A 7,220-nucleotide genomic window follows, 5' to 3' on the forward strand; every position below is an offset into this window, starting at 1 on the left:
AGGATTCCCACAGATATTTGATCTTTTAAGTTTATTTTGAAATTTGAGCAAGTATCTTTCATAAGCTCTCCAATACATTTCACATATATTTCTTGCGTTTTAAAAACTCTGGCCCAGTTATTTTCCTGTATTTTCCCCCTATTTTCAATTACCATCTCACATCATTGAGCCCTTCATCACAACCCCATGAGTAGTTTTATAGAAATTAAACTAGTTCATAATTCTGTCCCTTAAGTAGGAGAAAATATTCTCTCCAAGGGTCCCCACAATGTAATTATGAAAACCAGAAGGAATTTACTCAGTAACCATCTACATGGTGCTGGTTGGAACTAGAACTGAAACTCTGCCAATAGAGATTATAGTTCTTGACCTTCATGAGTCATTGAAGTTTCCAATTTTCACGGGAGCAAACTTCTTCCATAGGGCTAGCAAACCGACTGGATTCAATCATAGTTTCTAACCTAGACTTGATTCAGTAGCTCAGTGTAGACATAGCTTCAACCCATAGTCTTTAACTGCTCTAAGACCAGTTTTCAAATGAAATAACTGACTAAATAATTTCCAGATGCTAAAATACAAACTGTTCAGATGCAAATTTATTACATTTAATTTCAAGGTTGTTTAAGATTGTTACTGTGTCTATAGAAGACAGCTCTAAAACATGCACATCAGTTTAGCAGAGCATACATCATCAATTACTCTATTAACAACAACAATGTGGGAAATAAAGGATGAAATTGAGTATAATAAAGCAATGAAGGAAAAAACATAAACAAGAAATGGAAATCAGCAGCAATTAATTAATATTGAACCATAGCTACCCATACATAGTACTATTCAGAACTTTCTTGAAAACACATAGGATGATTCTGACCACTGATCAATAGGGTCCAGAATTTTGAATTGCTTTTCTTATACTTCTGAGGTTTTGGAACTTGTGCAAACATGTTCTTCTGACACTCCCAAGACGGCTCAATGGGAGTAGAAAACACATAACAAGGGATTTACTTGTCAGTGAGCTCTAAAATATTGGGTTCCTTAGCATCAGTCAGGCTGTCTGTTGGAGATCATGTGATTCAAGATGAGAACTGATGAGTTATTCCCAAGATTATGTGGCCAAGGATGCAGTTGGACACAGATGGGAGAAGGTAGGACACCGAATTATCATCATACTATATGGCGTTGTGGGCTGATGCACCAGACTGCAAAGCCATTTGAACTACAAGGTTGGTGGTTCAAGCTCACCAACTGCTCCTTGGAAACCCTTCACAGGGTCGCTATGGATCAGAATCGACTAGACAGCACTTAGAACAGCAACAACATAGCCATTCAATTAGAAATCACTCGCTCCTGGCATTTAAAGATATGCCAAGCAACAATCTATCAGGAAGCAAAGGAGGAAGGTATCTAAGAAAAACAATAGCTAATGGAAGAAGGAAAAGAGTGAGCTTCCAAAAATTAGATTGAAATTTATTTTCTGGTAGCCCTGACCTTAGAACAACATGGTCTCCATCGTAGGCAAGATTTTAAACTATTCATTCACAACATTTCTGGCAAGGTAAAGAGGAGAATGATGTCATTGAATGGGGCTATAAAAAGCAAGATAAAACAAAAGGACATTTAGCACTACTGCAATTTATTTTTATAGGAGAAAAGAAGATCATAAAAAAGCAAACAACAACAACAATCTGACTCCATGTGAACTCATTTGATAAAGGTAAGAATGCTGAGGCAACTGTCCTTTTACAGTAATCCTTATAATGTGATGAATAATAATGGGAAGCCTTTGGTTTCTACCAGACAATTAGGTGAAAGAGCTAACATGCATAACCACCAGAGAGAGGCCACCAAGGTTTATTAAGGAGATGGGGAGAGAACAGGAATCCGATTCTCCCTAAGCTGAAGCAGAGAGAATCTCTACAAGGCTAGTCAGGCATGCTCACCATGGAATGGTCAATCGTTCAAAATCAAAAGAGCAACATTTACCTAAAGACAAAGGTGAGAAGGAATGGGAGTTGTCAGAATGAAAATGGGAATCACTGGGAGGACTTGGGATAACTTGTACTATGGAGGGAATTGCAATCATTGAGATGAAATAAAGTATGTGATTTGTTTAATATAAAACTGATGATTTTTGTCTGTAAACCTTCAGTCAACTCACAATAAAAAGTGAACACAAAACAAAATAAAAAGTCTATATCGATGTGATAGTGTGGGCTAGGTGCCTTTCTGAATGTGCCCAAGACTGCACTCATTCTTTCATCCCGGTAGGCATTAGACTTCATGGACAGTTCCCACTGGAGCGTTCTCATTAATCTCCACTTCATTACATCTTTATCTGGTGGTTTCTACTCAGCAGGCTTTGGACTGACAATTCATGGTCTTGCTTTTTAATTCAGAATCTTCCATTTAGCCATCAGACCCACTCACTTTCCTTAACTCTGCTCATTAAAGTCAGCAACAAGTGAACCGTGCCCCAATCCCCAATACAGGTTTCAGATATTCATGACTCAATCTGTCTGAAGGAAGGGATCAGGTACAGTATTGCAAACTCAATTTGTGAGTTTTCTCCTGAAAAAGAATGACCCCTGAGGATCCCAATTGTGCATATCTTTCTGTTATAAATGTTTTTGTTGTAAAGGGCTGTTCTGTGTATACAACTCACAGTGACCTGAATAGGGTTTCTGAACTTGAACTTGCAACTTAATAGTTCATATCAACCTTCTGGTCGAGTGCTTATCCTATGATGCCACACCAGGACTCCATGTTGTAAATGCATGCCCTATAATGAGCATTTTGTTTTCCAATCTTGCTTTAAATTTCCCCAAACTCCTGGATAAAATTCAAGGAAGTTGACGGGTGGTTAGTATACAAATCAGTGGGCAAGGAATTAAGAGACATGGCTTCCAGACCACCAGTTATTTGACCTTAAGAAAGACACCAATTCTTCTAGATTGGGTGCCTCACTTGCAACATGAGCATGTTGGAATCACTTACTGATTCACCCATCCAGCTCTAAAGTTGTTGTTGTGAAATGCCGTGGAGTCAATTCCAACCCAGAGCAACCCTGTATAGGGTTTCCAAGGAGCGCCTGGTGAGCTTGAACCACTGACCTTATGGTTCAAACAACTTTGCAGGCTGACTCATGAGCCCACAGCACCACACCAGGACTCCAGTGCTAATGTATGAGTATATATATATAATATACTTTATATATTGAGGGCTTTATACATAGAAAGCCTTTATACATAGAAAGCCCTCAATAAAGCTCTAATGTATAAGACTTTATTTTACTGTGTCAGAGGAATTAATGGTTCCCAAGATCTTCAGGAATGGAGAGTACAGGAACTGGGTCAAAATTCTAGCTGTAGAATCTTTGCATAGTTGCCCATAGTTTTCTTCCTTTGACCTAACTCCCAGCACAATGCTAAAGAGTAATGAAATATCAATGGTGGCTTTTCACATTTATGAAGAAAACCTCTGAGATCATTTCCATTCATGCATTCAGATTTACTACAGAGCAAACTGGTGGGATCCTACTGTGTTTATTTAAAGTTCTGTCATCATCATTGTGAGTACAGTCACAGGTCTCCCAGGAGCTGCTAGATGAAATGTGAAATGACAACAAAAGTAAACAAAGCAGCATCTCACTTTCTGTTCCCCTGGTGGCACCACCAGCATTTAATGACATAAGAAATACCCAGAAGCTCAAGTTGAGTTAAGCATGAGAATAAATAAAGTGACAACCCACCAAGCTAGAATGCACATATCCTAAATTATAAAATCATGTTCCATTCTCTCAGGGTACCCTTCAAGCTGAAGTCACATTCCTTCTGTCTTGACAAAATTTACTTTACCAGAGGGTCTTTCTAAAATTGAAACAGAGTGGGCCTTGAGAAATTTGTCTTACATCCTCTCCTTCCACTTCTTATGTGACCATTGGTCTCCCTTGATCCTCCTTGAGAACAGAGTATCCTCATGGCCTCTCATGCCACAAGATAAGGGAAGTAAGTAAGGAATACGATAGTCCTTAATTGGGGAATATTTTTAATTGACGTTTCTTTTTCATTTTTGTACTAAGCTGCTAGTCTTTTTTGTACCCGGTGTTTCCTCAGATGGAAACTATGGCGATACACTTCTGAAAACTCAGCCACTGAGAGTCTGATGGAGCACAGTTCTATCCCTGGACACATAATATTGCTATGAATTGGAATGAACATGATAGCAACTGATTTCATTGGTTAACTTGTCAATAATGTGCTCAGGGAACAAAAGTGCTTATTTACACAACTAGAGACAGAAGTGTCAAAAGTCTGGGCAAGATAGCAGGAGCTCCACTGAATAAGAGTCTCTACATTGTGAAGTATGAGGATTCCAGAACACTTAATTGTGTTCATAAGGAATCTGTACATGGACCAAGAAACAGTTGTTTAAACAGAACACGGGAACATTGATGATTTAAAATTAAGAAAGGTGTGTGACAGGGTTGTATTCTTTCACCATACTTATTCAACCTGTATGCTGAGCAAATAATCCAAGAAGCTCAGTTATGTGAAGAAAAACGTGGCATCAGGATTGGAGGAAGATTCATTAACAACCTGTGATATGCAGATGATACAACCTTACTTGCTGAAAGTGAAGAGGACTTAAAGTATTTACTTACGAAGATCAAAGAGCAAAGCCTTCGGTATGGATTGCATCTCAATGTAAAAAAAACAAAAATCCTCACCAATAAACAACATTGTTATCAATGGAGAAACGATGGAAGTTGTCAAGGACTTCATTCTTCTTGGATCAACTATCAACACTCATGGAAGCATCAGTCAAGAAATCAAATGACGTATTGCATTAGGCAAATCTGCTGAAAAAGACCTTTTTAAAGTGTTGAAGAGCAAAGATGTTAACTTGAGGTCTAAAATCCGCTGGATCCAAGTCATGGTATTTTCAGTAACCTCATATGCATGCGAAATGCAGACAGTGAATAAGGAAGACAGTAGAAAAATTGATGCTTTTCAGTTAAGGTATTGGAGGAGAATCATGAAAGTGCCACGGACTGCCAAAAGAACCAACAGATCTGTGTCGGAACAAGTGCAGCCAGAGTGCTCCTTGGAGGCCAGGATGGCCAAACTTGGTCTCTCATACTTAGAACATATTATCAGGATTGCTGGAAAAGGATATCATGTTTGGTAGGGTGGAGGGTCAGAGAAAAAGAGGAAGACTCCCAGCAAGATGGCAAAGTGGCAACATCAGTGGACTCAACTGTGGCAACAATTGTGAGGTTGGCCCAGGATCAGGCAGTGTTTTGCACTGTTGTGCATAGGGTCGCTATGAGTGGGCACCTAACAACAACATTGTAAAGGTAAAGCAGGCACACAGATATGTTTCAGGTAACACATAAATTGGGCAGTCTATTTACTGCATGGAGGTCCTGGTCTGGCACTGTAGGATAATGCACTGGATCACAAGGTCAGTGGTTCAAAATCCCCAGCTATTCCTTGGAAACACTATTCAGCACCAGTATGAGTCAGAAAGGACTCAAAGGCACTTAACAACAATTTAAGGTATGGTGTGGCACTGTAGGATAATCACTTGACCACAAGGTCAGTTTGACCCACAAGGTCAGCAGTTCAAACTCACTAGCCACACCTCAGAAACCCAAATACAGGGTCACTATAGGTCAAAACCAACTGGATAGCAATTAACAACAACAACAATTCAAAGTACAAATAAACATTTGTTCCAAACAATGAGTCAGAGCTACAGTCAATGAGCATTTGAATGAAGTTGTTAATTGTTGTTGTTGACAGGTGTACAATAGAACAAAACACTGCCCTATCCTGCACCATCCTCACAATATATGTTAAGCTTGGAACATGGCCACTGTGTCAATTCATCTCCCTGGGGACCTTCCTCTTTTTCACTGACCATCCACTTTACCAAGCATGATATCCTTCTCCAGGGACTAGTCCATCCAGATAATATGCCCCATGAATGAGAGACAAAATGTCACCATCCTATCTACTAAGGAGCATTTTGGTTGTACTTCTTTCAACATGGACGTGTTTCTTCTTCTAGCTACTCATGGTACTTTTAATAATCTTCTCCAACACCATAATTCAAATGCATCAGTTCTTCTATGGTCTTCCTAATTCACTGTCCAACTTTCACATGCATATGAAGCTTTGAAAATACTTGGGTTGGCCTGCTAGGATATGAATAACGGGATCTATATTAGTAGATTTGGCCTTGAAATTTCATCTCTTTCTTTGTTGTTAGATGCCTTCCGGTCAGTTCTGCTTCATAGTGACCCCATGAAGAAGAGGACAACACATTGCCCTGTCCTGTGCCATCACCAGAATTGCTCCTATGTTTGAGCCCAATGGTGCTGTCATTGTACCAATCCATCTCATCAGGGAATCATCCTTTTTTTTTCAATGACTCTACATTTTACCAAGCATAATTCTTGGTAAAGAATTGGTCCCTCCTGAGAACATGTCCAAAGTATGAGAAGCAAGGTCTTGTCATCCTGGATTCTAAGGAATATTCTGGTTATAATTCTACCAAGCCAGATTTGTTTGTTCTTCTAGCAATCCATGGTACTTTTAATATTCTTCTCCAACACCATAACTCAAATGCATTACTTCTTCTCTTGTCTTCCATATTCATTGTCCAAGTTTCACATACAAAATGAAGTCTTCTGGAATACCCATTCTTTGCAAGGTTTTCAATAGCTTGTCATGAATCATCTCTCTGGTGCTAACACACTCCATGGGTTTAGGAGAGAATATGCATCTTTCTGAATCTTCATTTCTTCATTGGGTAATTTATTTTCAATGAAACAGATAATCTTCACTCAATTTATGGTTAAATGATGAGTTGTTGGAAAACTCAGGTAAAAGAAAGGACAAAAGAAAAGTGAAGAAATTTGAAAACATTCAGCAGTTTTGGTATCATTAGGTACTGTCCAGTTGATTCCAACATATAACAATCGTATGCACAACATAAGGAAACACTGTTGGGTCCTTCACCCTTCTCACAATAGTTACATTGGAGCCCACTGCTTCTGCCACTGCATTAATTCATCTTTCTGAGAGTCTTCCGTTTTTGCTCTGACCCTCCACTTTGGTGGTGGTGGTTATTGTATGCTACTAAGTCAGCTCCAACTCATAGCAGCCCTTTTTAGGATTTCTAAGTCTGTATTTCTTCATTTTTCTCATTAA

This window comes from Chrysochloris asiatica, unplaced genomic scaffold, assembly GCF_000296735.1.
Source record: "Chrysochloris asiatica unplaced genomic scaffold, ChrAsi1.0 scaffold00460, whole genome shotgun sequence".
Lineage (NCBI taxonomy): Eukaryota > Metazoa > Chordata > Mammalia > Afrosoricida > Chrysochloridae > Chrysochloris > Chrysochloris asiatica.